This window comes from Triturus cristatus, chromosome 5_2, assembly GCF_964204655.1.
Source record: "Triturus cristatus chromosome 5_2, aTriCri1.1, whole genome shotgun sequence".
NCBI classification, from domain to species: domain Eukaryota; kingdom Metazoa; phylum Chordata; class Amphibia; order Caudata; family Salamandridae; genus Triturus; species Triturus cristatus.
The window spans coordinates 558122924-558139433 of NC_140588.1; positions in this window are offsets into that span (position 1 = coordinate 558122924).

Sequence of the window (16510 nt, forward strand, 5' to 3'; positions counted from 1 at the left end):
CAACTTATGCAGGTAAAGCTGTTAAAGTATAAACACATAGAGCAAATTATGCAAATCATGAAACATAGTAGTATGAGCAAGGGACAGCAAAGCAAGTTTTGTGGAAATGAATTTTAAGAAAGAAAAGAAGGGCAAGAGAACAAGCGAGAAAGAGAAGAGAAGCAAATAATATATAGAATGAGTCCATTTATAATAAATAGGAGTAAACATATGCAAAGAATAATAAAAAAAACAGTAGAAGAAACAGCAGATACTATAAGAATACATTTTGAATATAATAATAGACTAAATGCAACTGGAATGAGAAGCAGCATTGTTGCATGCAGTAAGGGACAAATAGGTGATATGGGTCATCCATAACCGATCACGTTTGGATGATAACTGCAAAGAGTTGAGAGTATATCTATCTAGCCTATGATGGTAAGATACTAATTCCTACCAACATTTCAAATTGATATTGTCAATGGACGTCTAACTGGGAGAGATAACATGCATGGCAATTGAAATTATGAGGTCAACAAATTTCTCAACGATTATGTTAGAAGACCGACTGTCATTCAGGCTTCCAAGATACAATAAATCATGTGAAAAGGATATTTGAACCTGAGTGATATCATTAATGCATTCCCACACCATAGACCAGAAAGTGGAAAGAGCGTGGCATGTAAAAAAAACATATGAAATGATGCTCCAGGAAGAGTAATACAACTCTAGTAAGTGCCATTGTGTGCAAGCTTAGCCTTGAAAAGACAAGCAGTAGTGAAAAAATGGAAAAATATAAAGTTTGAGTGAGACTTGCAGTATGTACTGTGGAGTGTGTTTGGCACCAAATACAATCCCCCATTGAGATCGACAAAACAGTGTGAGTCAGATTCCCACAGTGTTTCTTTGGTTGTTTTGACCCTGTCCATGTCGGGTGATCTAAGCAGTGTTGGTCACAGCCTTAGAGGATATGGACAGTGCAATCCGGTGAGGAGGTGAGCCTAGATAAAAGAGTGCAAGAGAGGATTGTTGTGGGAGAGCATCAGGTACCAGATCCGAAAGCTCAGTATACTGGGTGCACAGGATACAGGAGAGGTTGTGTGAGGAAGATAACTCAGCAAATGAAATGAGAGAGCCTGAGTGGTATAACTGTGAGATGAGGAATATGCCTCTTTTCGACAATATTTTTGTCCATCCGTGTTGTCTTTCCATTTTTCTTGAGCAAATTGATATTCCAAATTGGACTGTTCCAGAACTTACTGATATGAGTTAGAAGAGAAACAAGAAAAGGTTAAATGAAATGGATGCATGGACACAGTGATGGACAACCAAAACTTAGGATTGTTGGAAATTAATGAAATATGGTTGTGAGAAAAAGGAGCCAGAGTGGCAGCTTCTAAAGAGAGAACCATAATTGTCAAAAAGTTGGTACACAAAAACATTGTATTTCCTTAATGCCAAAAGCCATGTGATAGTTAATAAAATCGGAAAGGTTTATGCTGCCTAAAATCTTAAGAAGTTTTAATTTTGGCAAAGAAATTTTGGGTGGTCTACCATTCCAGAGAAATTTGGAAAGAACAATGTGAAAAGAGCCAAAGAATCCCTTCAGGATCTTAATAGGTAACATCATGAGGATAAATAAACTAATGGGAAAAGCAATAATAAATAAATCTTTATTAGGAAGTGATCACAACCATAAAATATAAAAATATACTATAAAACCATCTTTACAGTTATAACTCATTAAAAGTATTGTGCAAATTCACAAAGTCAGAGCGGCCATCAGTCACATTTAGGGTTTCTTGATCTAAAAGCAGCCCTCAGGAAGATTGTGACAACAAAATGAGTATGGTTGTTGGGCAGAAGCTGCAAATACATAAGTGCAACACCGGTTTGTCTAAATGTTATAGATTTTAAATAAACAAGCTCCTGTGATAGCTAAAATATTTGTATAAGCAGACAAAGTGTAAGCTGTCCTGTGGAGACATATGGCCATATTCACAAGGAGCTATCGCCGAATTAACAGCACTTCATCGCAGCCTAAGTCGTGATAAATGTACCTCCCCATTCACAAGCTGGTACCCATAGCCTACAGCACCAGTTTACCCGCGATAGCAGCCGCAAAAATAATCGCCACAGAGGCCCCCCGCAACTATCACTAATGAGACGTAGAGTGGGTGTTCTTGTGCCAAAAGCCACGACCACACCGCTCCTCACCATTCTCAATGACCAGACAGAACTGCGATCAAAAAAACAAACCATGCGATAAGGCGCATTAGCACCAGGAAATCTACACCTGCTCTGACCTGGTGTTAAATCGGACAGCAGCCAGCACCATAAAAGGGAGCACAGCCCAGGGCCACATCGGAAGTGCAACAGATGTCAAGGAGCCACTCATCATGCGGCCCGGACACCCAAGAGGGCCACAAGACCCACCAATACCACACCCAGGCCCGCAACACCCCACCCCCCCAGGACCACCCCAAACCCCGGACAAAGAAGCTGCACACCAACACCACAAATCCCAATACAAACATTTTGCCTGATGTCGCACAAGCAGGAAATTCAACAGACCTGCGTGGCCAGACAATTGAGATTCAGTCAAACAGCAATGCAATCGCCAACACAAAACACCATACAAAAAAAGGGCGAGACAACCCTTAGGATGAGTCCTAGCGGCTCCTTACTGGACAATCCGTAGCACACAGCCTGGAAGACCAAATCCAAGAGAAGAAGGTGTGCGATGCGCCCACCAAAGGAAAGAGAGGGAGAGAGACAGAGTGAGATAGCACAAGCAGTGCAAGGCCTCTCGGCCATCTGGCTCCATATGCCAACATGTGTGTGTGTATCGCCATCCGTACACCATGAGCCCAAGGCCGGGTCCCAATCTCAGCGCCAAAGCCACATCACATCCCAAAAACACAAGTAGTATTCGGACAAACATCAGGGATGAAAGCTCCCTTGTTACAATGCAGAAGGCAAGAGGACACCTGCACCTCTGACCTTGGCCCAAAATGCACCTGGAACACCCTGAGCGAGATGCCATGGTATACAGTTACAACTCCCACACCATGCATTCTGCATATGAACTATCCGACTCATCCACACCCCACACACAGAAGCCCCTGCCTGTGGTACCCACGCATGGGATGCCCTTGACACACACGGAATCAGAAAGCCACTCTCCCCAACATTGCACACACATTTGAATCTTTGCTCAGAGCTGTGGCATATCCTCCAAACAACTGCAGCAGTTCAGAAGAGTGCCGGTTCCACGAGACGCACCAAGGCAATGCCTATGTCACCTGCGACCAGCCTTGGTTCCACTGCCGAACATGCACATTTGAGTGTCCCATGGATGTCTGGTTATCCAACACAACTGGACTATGACCTGTGTCTGCGCCCCCTGTTGGATAACAAACAGGAGTGTAACCGAGACAGCCGTGCATGGGATGCCCTGACATACTGCGTATGTATTGGTAGTTGTGCATGGGAGATTGCACAATTCCTCGTGTGCAGTGACCACTTCGAGGCACTCCCCTATTGGGCTGTGATGCGGATTGGTGAAACGGCGTGGGCTGAGCACACCTGCCCAGACAACTTAATGGATTGGCTCATGCTGGTGTTCCTTGAACACTACAATGACGTACTGTCGGAACACATTGGACATGAAGCTGCACGGGCATTCATGGAGGAGTGACTACGTTCCTGCAGCCACATCCGATTGTCACCCACAGCACATGTCCCAACAACTTGTTGCATCATGGGGATTGCTCACATATCCCACCACAACATGGAACGTCTGCCTTTGTCCGGGCTCTGGATGCATGTGCGTGGTACAACGCCGATGTACACACACCTGTGCAAGGTGATGCAGGTCCATGCCCGGTGCAATACAGCGCCGTTTGGCAAAGTTGCCAATTCAGACACACTGCTGGGGAGAGCACACACATGGCAATGTAGAACGACATGTGAACCCGTTGGACCCTCACACCTGATCACCGTCAGCGGAGCAGACAATCGGCACACTCCAGAGGCAGAGCACCATGCAGATCCCATGGGCAGTGAGTCGTGCCCCCTCACACGGGGAAATGGGCACACACCAAACAAAACATGACTCATCCAGCAAGGCAAGGTGGACTGAGAGCGTTGCCATCCGTGATGAATGTTGCCCATTTTAGCCCCAACATTTCCTGAACCTCGACATGTACCCATGCTGCGTGTCAGTGTCTCAAGCATGTCCCTGTCTGTTGTGGCCGTTGCCTCATCTATACCGACATGCGCATGCCAATAAAGTCAATGCAACTCCACTGGTGTCTAACTGTGAGGTTTGTTGTTTGGATTGTCCACTCATGTGCCACAATGATCATCGTCCCTACACAGGGAGGAACTGTCTGATGCTAATGTAATGGGGGGTGTCCCTTTGGCAAGCTCCACCTCTGTGAGCCAGACAGTGTTTTTGGATTGGTGCTGGACGTCATGTGCACTTACATGACTACAGCAATGTGAGCATGATGTCCAACCTCTGCCCATGTGGAGCAATGTCATATAGCACAACAGAATGTGTCCACACAGCTGTATGTGAGTAGGTATGCGACGTGAACTTCTAGTGTCACATGTGGTGCAGGACACCATTCCTGGCCTGCATTAGTTTGGGTCAGTCCTACACACAGCCCTATTCAGTACATAGATGTGTGCCTACGTTGGGGGTTGTGAGATTGTTGTTGATGTGCAATGGGGACAAAGCTAGAACTCACCTTCACAGTCAGCCAATTGACCATGTGTCTCAGGGATACACATGCGCATAGATGTCAGTTACCAGGGTGTAGCTTCATGTGCAAACATTGTTCCTACATCCAGCCACAACTCCATACATGAGTGAACATAGTGATGACACATCTGTGTGATTTAGAATGTTTTATTCACATTCAGGTGATTGACGGAGCTGGGGCTGTACATGGCCATCCAACCCACATCACATGGAAGCCCAGTGATGTGCCAACCAGAGTCATTTGGGGATTGCACAGTGATTGGGAAGAGGGAGAGTGCAGTCCGCAGCAGGATAGCTATGTAGTTGGCCTGCGGTGACGAAATGGCAGTCCATGTCGGGGTATGGGTGAAAGCCGCAGAGTGTTCCGGGGGTAACTAGGAGGAGTTTCCCAGGCCATGATGCATAGATCATAACCAGGCAGTGACAGGCCATACGGCGGTGATGGCTGCTACTGCCTCCTTCCTCACACAGTAGTTCACATCCCCTTCTTACTCCCCTGATAAGGGTTCTGTGTGCGCTGTGTCCGGTGTGTGTGGTGGGGTGATGGCTGCATCACTGTGTGCCACTGGCATATCAGACTGCGAAGGTGATGGGGCAGCATTACTGTGTGCCACGGACACATCAGGGGTTGGAGCTGTGGGTGCCAATGTTCCAGCTTCAGTCATCTGTGGCTGAGCATGGTGCGGACAGGGGGTGTCTGATAGGGTCTTTACATGGTCCCTGATGGGACTCAGACACCCACGTATGGCATCAAGTTTGGCTGCCATGAGCTCGAAACCCACCCGCAGCTGTTCAGCCAACTCCACACACACTGTATGTGCTCCATGTATTGGTCAGGGGTCCTGTGAGACAGCCGTGGTGGTGTGTGTTTCCTGCTGTGTGGTCTGTGCAGGTGGTGGGGTCGCCTCGAGGCAGCTGGCCTGCCCTGTTCCTGGGGGTGGGGTGTAAAGGTTGTCCAGTATCCGTTAGAGGGTATCTTTACATATGTGCAGTTGTCGTCTACATCATCAATGATCGGGATTGTGTTCTGCTCTGCAGTAGGTGGTGATTGTCCCTCTGAAATGTTAAGGGGAGATGCAGGTTAACAGAGTTTCACATGTCTGTTGTTGATTTTCAGATGTTTACATTCAAACTGCATGCCAATATACATTGTGACTGTTTGGGAGGAGCTGGCTATTTGATGTCAGTCAGTGTGTTTTCCGAATACATGACGGATGTGTGGTAGTACGCATTCATTATCATCACACTGTGTCAGGCAATGCCAGATGTGAATGGACAGTTACTACGCACAAGCGGAACCTGTTGTGAGCTCTGTCCTGTGGTGCTGGTGTTGCACATTTTACCACATTGCTGTCGTTGCTGATATCCTGTGATTGCTATGTATGTGTGCTGCATTGTGGGGAAGTTGCCCATGCAGCTCTGATTTTATGTGGCCTTCTCCCTTAGAGGCCTAGTGCCTTAGAATTGTGTGCTTATCAGGGCCTGACTTGCTTTTGATTTGGGTCATGTGTGCTCTCTGACAGATTTTGTGGCCTGGTGCATTGTTCGTCTGCTGAGTGTATTGTACGGTATGGGTTGTGGGTGCATGTGTACATGTCAGAGTGTGACCTGCTCCTTTACGGATGTGATCCGCACTGGTCTACCTCCATGTCGATTCGTGGGCCATGTCATTTTTTTGGCCTGCTGCCATGCTATCGAACATTCAGTGCTCCTTACATAGTCAGTGTGGGTCACAGAGCCACTGCTTTGCTGGATTCAGCACATGAGCATGGGTCACTTGTGATGCTGGTGATGGGGGGGCCCTCTGTGCACATTGTGGGTGGGGGTCTACTTGGAATTTCTATGTGTACTGCAGTGTGACAAGCCAATCAGGGACATGTTCCATGGTCATTGTGGATGTGCAGTGTGCTAGACTTGATTGTGCATGTGTGCCATTGTGCCGATCTCCCCCTGTCCCCCGTCGCTGGTCGTTACTCACCCTGTTGCTGTTGTGTCAGGTTGTATCGTGCTATGTCCAGGCCCCCAGTCCTGCCACCATCTCTTCACTGCTGACTGTGGCCACCATTTGCTCCAGCTCATCCAACTCCTCCTGTGTCACAGGAGGCCCACCTCCAGTCGCCGTTGCTGCCTCCCTGTTGGCGGTGAGATTATGTTTGGTCTGCCTTTCCAGTTCATGCCAGCACCTCTTGATGTCCTCCAGTGACCTCCTCAACAGTCCGACTGCATTCACGTTGGTGACGATGGCCTGCCGTATTTCTGTTTGGGTTGCCAGTGCCGCATTGGAGGTGTCGAACAGTTGTTGATGGTGTTGGGTCATCTCCGTGACGATGATCCGGTCTTCCTGCGGACTGGACCCCGTCTTTCTCTTCCTCTTGTCCTTGCCCTTCCCCGGACGTGGGATTCCTGGCTGGTCCACCGTGGGGCTTGTGGTGTTCGGCTTGTCCTCTGCACTCGGTCCGGGTGCATCCATGTTGCTACGCAGTTTGAATTATTTTGTGGCTTTTTTTTCTTGCTTTTATAGTGCATTGTTCCACCAGACGTGTGGGATTTGCAGGCCTGTGGCTGGTCTTTGCTGATTTCTGTACCGTGATTGGCCTCATCACATGTTTTTTCGCGTTCGCGTTTTGAATTTTTGCGGGCTGGCATTGATTTTGACGCTGACATTGTCTGTGTACTTGTGAATATACCCTATAGTGTTAAAACCACATGGCCCTCTCTCTTTTGCAGCTAAAAAAATAGATGGGGACACCAGGAGATGATGGAGCTGATTGAATCTTAAACCGGTTACTAAAAATCTATCAGAGGCGCTTATAAGGGTAGATAGGTATTTCTCCATGCCCTGCACTGATTTTAGGAAGACACGCCCTCTCACAGATTGTTTCATAAGCTCAATATTTTCGTGTTGAGCAGTGGCATTTTTAAAGAACAGCTCCTTTACTATACTTGGGTTCTGAGGCCTTCCTGTGTCACATTTCAGAAAAATATCTGCCCTGCTTAGATCCATAAAGGACTTCTTTACATACCGTAACCAGATGATTTTAAGAGCAGGATAAAATGACAAGCGGTCTAAAATAATAGAGCGGTTACACCCAGGCTCATCCCTAGACCATATTTTCACCCAACACAACAAGGGCTTCACTGCCACCAAATCAGCTATGTAATTGACTCCTAGTTCTCCATGTATGGTAACCGACAGGGTGCCTGTGGGACCTTCAAGATTTGTCTCAGAAATTTGTTTTGAGTGAGCTGTAGCTTATTAGCCGATGTCCTTTTAGATACATATAGACTGGTATGATTTTGAAATCACTCATGGAGACCAATAACCCAATCAGTGGGCATAGTTGGCAAAAGCTCAGATAGATTTACTCATGTTGCACAACTTTTCCTCCATCAGTTGTTTCGAGTTAAGTTTTGGATCAAATAAGATTCCCAGGTAGGGGAAAGCCAGGAACTTAGCTGAAGTGTGGACTCCTGCCTTAAAAGTTTTAGACCGAGTTGCCGGAGGGCCAACTTCTAAAACATACAATTTTGTGAAGTTGGCTGTCGGGTCCAGCACGTTCACAAAGAGACAAACCCATTGATCAGAACATGGAGGTCATCAGCACCGCATTGTTGGTGTATAATATAACTGGCAATGCTTTCCTGGCCACATGAGGGCAATCAGACTATAATGAGGACAGGGTGGCTCCTAAGCCATTAATATATATGGTAAATAAAAAAGGGGCTAGAATGCAACCTTGGCGGTCCCCACTAGTGCAATTAAATAATTAGTAAGGCCCGTCCTCTGTGAGTATCTGACTGCTGCTGTAGTGTGGGCATGAAGGTTCATTAGTAAAGTTCCAATGACGGGCTCGACTCCCAAGGAACTAAGAAGGTCCCACAGTTTCCTGTGGTTCACCCGATTAAAGTCTGTTGTAATGTCCATAAAACCCCAAAAAAGGGCACCAGGCTGAGCTACTGTGTATTTGGACACTAATAAATAGAGGTTAAGGTATTGCTCGGTGGTTGATTTTCCCGAACGGAAACCAAACTGCACCTCAGAGTTTAGTCAATTCATGTCAGCCCAAGAAGCAAGCCTAGTCAATAAAACTCGACTCATAACCTTAACTGTGAAGTCAATGAGGGATATGGGACAGTAACAATAGGGGTTATCCTTATGCCCCTTCTTGAAATTTGGAATAATGTTGGCAGTTGATCAAGAAGGGGGCATCCCTTTCCTTGCTGCTGCATTTAACACCCTGGTCAAAACCGGGGCCCATACGTCTATGTTGTCCTGTAGAAAATCTGCAGGGATCCTATCGGGTCCTGGTCCCTTTTTCTGCGACAATCCCTCAATGCCCAGGCATACTTCCTTCAAGTAGAAAGTAACTTGTGTATCACATGGGCAGGGTTCTATCTCATTGAGGGTCCCTTCACTTTGTTCAAAGTTCTACACTCCTTCAAGGTGGTCAATCAATTGTTCCAGGGTAATATGATGGTATAACACAGGCCTTGAAGGCTCCGAAAAAAAAGATCTGTTTATGATCTGCCAGAAAAGTGTGCTATCCCGCTGCTCACATGCTTGGGCTTGCTCGTCCCATGCCCCACTTTGCAACAAATGCCTCTGTTTTTTCAGTGCCCCATTGTAATTACTACAGCAATTTGCTGCCCATGCTCTGTCCCGAGGGGCCTGCTTCAGCGCTATCTTTAGGAGGTGAAGGGCCCGAGAACACACAACATCAAATAATTTTGGGTGTTCAGGGACAAGGCCGGCCACGGGCAGAGGCTAAGGGGTCTAAGCAGGTTAGTATTTCCTGCTGCTGAGTTTTAAATAGGGTGCGGTTAAAAACCTCGCCATCTATCTGCCACCAGTGTAGGTGCCTTCCCTGGTCTGTTAAAGATAATGTGCCCGGAGGCATGCGAGAATGCGCCGACTGGTTTCCCTCCCCTTCTAGCACTAAGCCCAAGGGGTTGTGATCGCTGAATGGGCTGCGTAGAATATTAAAAGGAAATGAAGGCCATCCCAAAAAGGCTGTAGCAAAAATAAAATCAATAATCATTGCACTTCCCCTTCCTTTATAGGTTGGGGAAACATGAGGCTTAAAAGGGTTAGTCATCTCATATAAGGTGAATATGAGATTATAAATGTGTGAAAAACTGTTTAATTCAGCACTTTCTAGGGAGTGCTCCATATGCGCGCCCTCATTAATCATGCACGTTTGGTCGCTATGCAAAGAGTGTGATGAATTTGGGCACAAGTGGCAATTAAAATTCCCTGCCAGGATAAGATTCTCTTGGGTAAGGCCTTCTCCCCTTAATGAATCAATAGTGCCATCTAAGTGCTTCCCCCTTTTTGCATTGTAAAAATTGATTAACACCAAGCAAAGATCTCTCCCAACTACCAAATTGAGGCCCTGAAACACTTTGGAGTCCAACTTTATTGTCTTCAAGGACCCATAATGCTCGCGGGCTAGAAAAATAATTAAGCACACACTCGCTCTTTATGCTCTAGAGTCCATGGATGGGCAGAAAAGGTTTTGAATCCCTCGAGAAAGAAATTGTTCTCAACTTCTCATGTTTCCTGAAGCCAAATAATATTAAAGAACTTAATAAATAAAATCCCCCAATCATCTAAAAACTTTGCTGATAGGCCTGACACGTTCCAAGAGACAAGGCTTACATATTTCCCAGTATCCTGGTTGTGGCTTATGAAGGGGATTATAAGCCTACAGAAGAGTCTGTGGTCCAGTGGGAAGGTGACCTGCTAAATTGGTGCTCTAAATCTGAAACAGGTGAGTCCTCGATATCTACCGCATCCAGTAAGGGCGGCCCTCGGGGGAGGCCCTGAGGTGTGCTTCTGTTGTCTCTCTCTGGGAGTCAATTCAGATTGTTCAGATCTGCCAGAGTGGCATAACAGTTTGAAGGTCCCTGAAGTCCACCTGGGGGGCATTCTATCCCACCACAGGCAGAAGGCTGAGCCCCATTGAGAATGCTCTGAAAGGGTCTGTAAAAAAAAGCCCAGCGGTAGTGGTTTGATACCAGTTTTGGGAAAATAGGTCTGGGAAGGACACCTTAAGAAGTTTTTTACCATTTCTGGGTGTCTGCTGGTGATGATCACGCAGTCTCCCTGAAAAGATTTCCTGGAGGTCCCTACCTAAACCCTCTTGGCCATCAAGATATGCCTGTGGTCTGCAGCATTATAGCTAGTGTGTTTGCCCAACCAATATGAGACATTGTTGATCAATTGCTTTGTAGTTTCCTGGTTGGGAGGCAAGCCCTGGAAGCCCTGTCAAGACTAAAGTTTAAGGTCAACAAGCTGGGGGCAAGTCAATTATCGGTGAGAGGGGTCTATTATTGACAGGGCCTGGAGTTTGCGTAGCTACTACAAGGGTGCATGTTGGGAGATGCTGACTAGCAAAGGCTAAATCCTTACCACAGGAATGAGAATCAATGGGCCGGGTAAGGGCATTCTGACTTGTGGCTGCCAGTAGGATGGGTTTACAAATATGAGCCTGTCCTCAGCTCGATTGATCATTGGGGGGCCAATCGGTGAACATGGTGTGAATCTGCAGGGGTAGGGAAGGGGAAACTTTGTTAATGGAGGACATGATTCTCTCAGATCTATCAAGCATGTTTTTTTAAATCCATCACCAGTTTTGCAATTTTGTCAAGGAGTGGTGCCATTAGACCGGTAAGCGTGCCCGTAATTTTTTGTTTTCAGAGAGCTCAATAGTCCTCCATGTCCATGAGTGTGTTTCTTGCATGTTCACCCCCAGAACCCTTCCGAGTGCCCTGCAGATCATCATACTTTTTGGCTTTATGCTTCCATTTAGGGGCAGGAAGCATCATCAAGCCAGTGATAGTGGATAAAGCTAAGGCGGCCATGCTGTTAGTTAGACCAGAGAGAGGAGCCTTGAAATTAGGGGTGGGCGGAATTTGCGTAATCGCTTTACGCAAATCTCCGCAAAACGGTAAAAAATCTCCGCGAACATGCAGAAATTCCGCGAACACGCGGAATTGCTTGTTCGCGATGCTTTATTCCTGTTCACAGTTGCTGTTTACGTGCTCGGGGAGAAATATCTCGCGAACACGCATTTTGAGAATGCGAACAAGAAAAAATTTCGCGAAGTCGCGAAAAGCAGAATTTTGGGCAATTTCGCGTTCTCCGCGGAACGCGAAATTACCGAAATTCCGCAAATTCCACGAGCGGAACGGAATTTACCGCCCAGGCCTACTTGAAATCCCTGTTAGGGTTGAGGCCATCTGGGCCTATCAGTGATACCTGTGTCTCTGACTCCTGAACGTTCAGGACAGCCGAGTGAGGGGCTTCCAGGGGCAAGGGCAGGAGTGACCCTCCAGGACCTACAGAGAGCCTCCTTTCCACCTAGTCAATTTCTTTTGAGATGGCCCCCACTGCTTTCACAAGAAAAAAATCAATAGTTGAGCGGTTTGACCCCATGAGTGTTGTGGTGGGCACAGCTTCCCTTTTCCCCATAGTCACTGTGTCGCAGAAAACTATAGGGGGACAAAAGCACCGGACCGTAGCACTATAGAACAGCTACTAACTGCAGAATCTTCTTTTGGGTCCTGCTGTCAAATATACCGCAGTTTTTAACTCGGCCCCACAGGATTTGAAAAATTGAGGTTTGCTGGGAAACCAAGAGAGTAGGCCCAGCCTGCCCTCCTCAGGCTGCTGATGGGTGCAGATAGGCCTGCCCTTGGCTTGGGCCCACCCGCGCACATCCTGTGCTGCGGGAGACCCACTTCCATTTTGCCGGTGTGAGTTCCCTCCCAGTCATAGGTGCAGGCTGGGGGACTGAGTCCCACCCAGGGGGAGGCTACGCACAGCCTGTTTTGGGGAGAAGCAGCAATTTAATGGTATCTAAACAACCACACCAGGTGAGGGAAAAAGGAGACCATTTCTGAGAGAAGTGATGAGGCTTAGCTGAAAGGACATTTTAAACCATTTACTATGTATCCTTGAGGTTAGAACAATACCAGATACCTAAACAATTGATTTTTGAGGAAGTCCATGATAAACCAGCCTCTATGAAGGGTTGTTCAATACAGTATTTATTACGTGGCATAACTTTTGATTTGCTCATGTTCAGTTTGGATCCTGATACAGCGGAATACAGGTTGAGTTCCTGAAAGAAAGGTGGGAGGGAACATTCTGGGTGGGGCATAAAAAGAAGAATATTTTATGATAGGCAGTGAATTTAATGTATTTTAAATCTAAATCCAGGAAATTTATCTGATATCCTTAGTTGATGAGGAAATCCTTCCAGGGCTAAAACAAAGAGCATAGGGTATAAAGGACAACCCTGTCTGGTTCATCTATTAAGAGAAAAATAGGGGGATTAAATGCCCTTGACTATACCTGAAGAATATTGAAAAGAACATTCTAGGCATATAAGTTGTAAGAAATAGGGACCAAAGACAATGCTCTAAAGAGTCCTCATTAAGAAATGGCAATTGACTCTATCAAAAGCGTCCAGAGATAGTGCTGGTAAAGAGTTTCTCATCTTATGAGCTTTTTAAATAAAATTTGGAAAGATTCAGGAATTGTCAACTATGTACCTATGGGGTATGAAGTCAGATTGTTCGAGATTGATAAAGTACGGCATCAGAGAAAGCAATCTGAGAGAAAAGTCCTTTGCAAATATCTAACAATTAGTGTTAATTATTGAAATAGGTCTGTAGTTCTTATATTGGGTCAACTTATGAGCTTTCTTAGGAAGTAGATATATCATAGCCTCTGTACAGGATCCAAAAGAGGATTTCAAAGCAGTAAAGCAATTAAGTGATTTAAAAACTTTGGAAAAAGGTAGTTTTGCAAAATGAAGGTAAAATTCAATAGTGAAACCACCTGGGACTGGTGCTTTGCCCTTAGGGAGGTGAAGTACAGCTGAATAAAGTATCTCAATATGTAGCAGTTGTCCCAGAAGAGAAAGAAATGACGAAAGCCTGTGTTTAAATAAAAATAAAAATATTATTGAGATTTTCCTCCAATGTTTTGGTTTCAGGATTATAAAGATCTTTATAGTATGAAGCAAAGCTTGCCGCAATATCAGCGTCACTGAACATCTTATCTCCGGAAGTGTTTATAATGGTTTTAATAGAAGACTTTTCTCTTTAACACTTTAAGTAACGAGCTAGTAGAGCACCAGATCTGTTGTTTCCACCATAATATCTAGCATTAATTTGAAGAAATGTACCCTAAGCCTGTTCAGTTGTATACTTGTTAAATTCAAACTTGGCTGTTACTAAGGCATCCAGATATGATTTAATATTTGTGGATGTTAAGTAGTTATTGTTGAGTTGCTTTATGTGTGCCAAGATGGACGCAGACTTCATTTCCATATTTTTCTTTGTAGTGTGAACAAAATCTACAATGAACCCTTTGAAGCCAACTTGAAAGCATCCTATACAAAGGGAAATGGTGTTTGGCCATTAACGTTGATTTGGACAGCCTTTTCCGACTCAGACCGTCCAACACAAAAAGGCTGTCAGAAACTGACTTTGGGGGCCCCTAGCAGGTCACCCTTCATTCTGAGGCCTCTGGTTGGGGGCTGTGGGGTCCGCCACAGGGTGCAAGGTTTTCCAAAACCATCCCTTTTTTTCAATGGGAGCCTGTGTTGTCATTCAGAACACAGCCTTCCATTGAAGTCACTGCGATAGTTTCCAAACGGATGCATCATAATTGGTCGGTCGGAACCTTGAACTATGAGTCGGTCCGAACAGATTCCAACAAGGAGTTGGGAGGTTTAGTGTCCGATCGACATTGTAATCAGGCCCTCAGTGTCCAAGAGCAAAGAGCTGCTAAACCTCCAATAAGAATTGTCAGGCCTACCAGCAAGAATATCCAGGTCTGTCAAAACTGAGGCATCATCTGAAATTAGCTTTGAACTTATCTTCATGTTGACCAAGTGCTGTAATCAACCTTACTGAGAAACACATAGTCCAGACGAGATTGAGAGTGATAGGTATGTGAATAGCATGAAAATTCCTACAGATCTGGGTTATAGAATCTCCAAGAGTCAGAGACTGAATGTTGAGAAATTACATTTTTATAACCTTTGTGAGAAGCATGAAGAACAAATCGTGATGTGGATTTCTGATCCAAAAATGGATCCAAAATTTGATTAAAATTGACATCCACCAGCAGTTTATCATTAACACATTCAGAAATTGTGCAAGATACTAAAAAATTAGGTCCAGGTGAGTTGGACCATGAATTTGTTCATAATGTATAGTGATGTTGAGAGATTTATTACAGAGAATATCACACCATTTCTGTTGGTTGTAGAAAGTGAGTGAAAGAATTCTCCAGCCCATTGTTTTCTTAATTTAGCAATATATGACTCACCAAGGAGTGTCTCCTGTAATAGAGCAAGATACTATTTCAAGGCAGTTAAATGAGCCAAAACACACTACGTTTAACCACATTTTTCAGCCTCTTAACATTCCACGTTACTGTTCTAGGTTGTAAGACATTGATAATAAATGAACATCTGAGGAATCATAAAATGCATAAGATAACATTAGTAGAAAGAGAGAAAAAAGAGAGGAGACAAGAGTGGAAAGAAAAAGAACATGGAGGAAAATATCCTCAAATATTTCACATGAAAAGATGTGGCATCACAGAGACTGGGGGACTGGGGTCCACAGAGGCTGACAGTAAAAAAGAAAGGAAAGGAAAGCACCCCTAAATGTGCAGGGACAGCAGAACACCTTAGAAACACAGACAGTCCATGTCTCTGATGAGAGGATGAGACGAGGTAAGAATAACAAGAGTGACATATACACATAAAGCTACTGTGGTTTAGAGAATAATACATGACTTACCACTAAAGACAAACAAGGGATCATTTGGGATGGTGTACACAGAACATGGAGGAGAGAAACGATACAAGGGATCCACATACGGTCCATATCTATAAGAAGATGGGAGGGAAGGGAGAGGAAAATCTATAAAACATTAATGTAATAGTCATCAGAGAATTCTGCACCTGAAAAGTAATGAAAAGCATTAGGTGTCAACAGTACATTTGTTGGACCTGGCCTTTTTTCAGGTTCATCCCTAGACTTTTTGCTCTTTGTCTCCTATTTTTATGACTCTGGTTTTGTTGGCTTTAGGACTCTGGGCACTTTACCACTGCTGATCAGTGCCAAATTGTGAATATGATTTATTATACATGATTGGCATATTTATGGTAAGTAAGGTGCACTGTGGGTGCCCATGGCCTGTAAACCAAATGCTACAAGTGGTCCTTCAGGACTGATTGTGCCACCCACACCAGTATCCTTGCAAATGTGTCTCAGACCTGCTACTGCAGTGTCTGTGTGCGCAGTTGTTAACTGCCATGTCAACCTGACAAGAGTATCCACTTGTCAGACCTTGACCTTCCCTTTTCTTACATGTAAGTCAACACTAAGGCAGGCCCAAAGTACCACCATGGGCAGGGTGCAGTATATGTTAAAGGTAGGCCATGTACTGGTGTGTTTTACATGTCCTTTTAGTGAAATAGTGTGTATTTTGTTTTTCACTATTGCAAGGACTAGCTCTCTTATAGGCTCTCATTGAAGCTGCCTTTTAACGTTTTACAAGTGTAACTTTCAATTGGGAACAGCTAGAGATTTGGAGTATAGGCTCTCTGAACTCATAATTTTAGAAAAGGTTGTTTTCAAATTGTGTGTTTGAAAATGCCACTTGTAGAAAGTGGCCATTTTCTTGTTTAACCATCCTGTGTTCCTCTGCCTGCTCGTGGATTCACA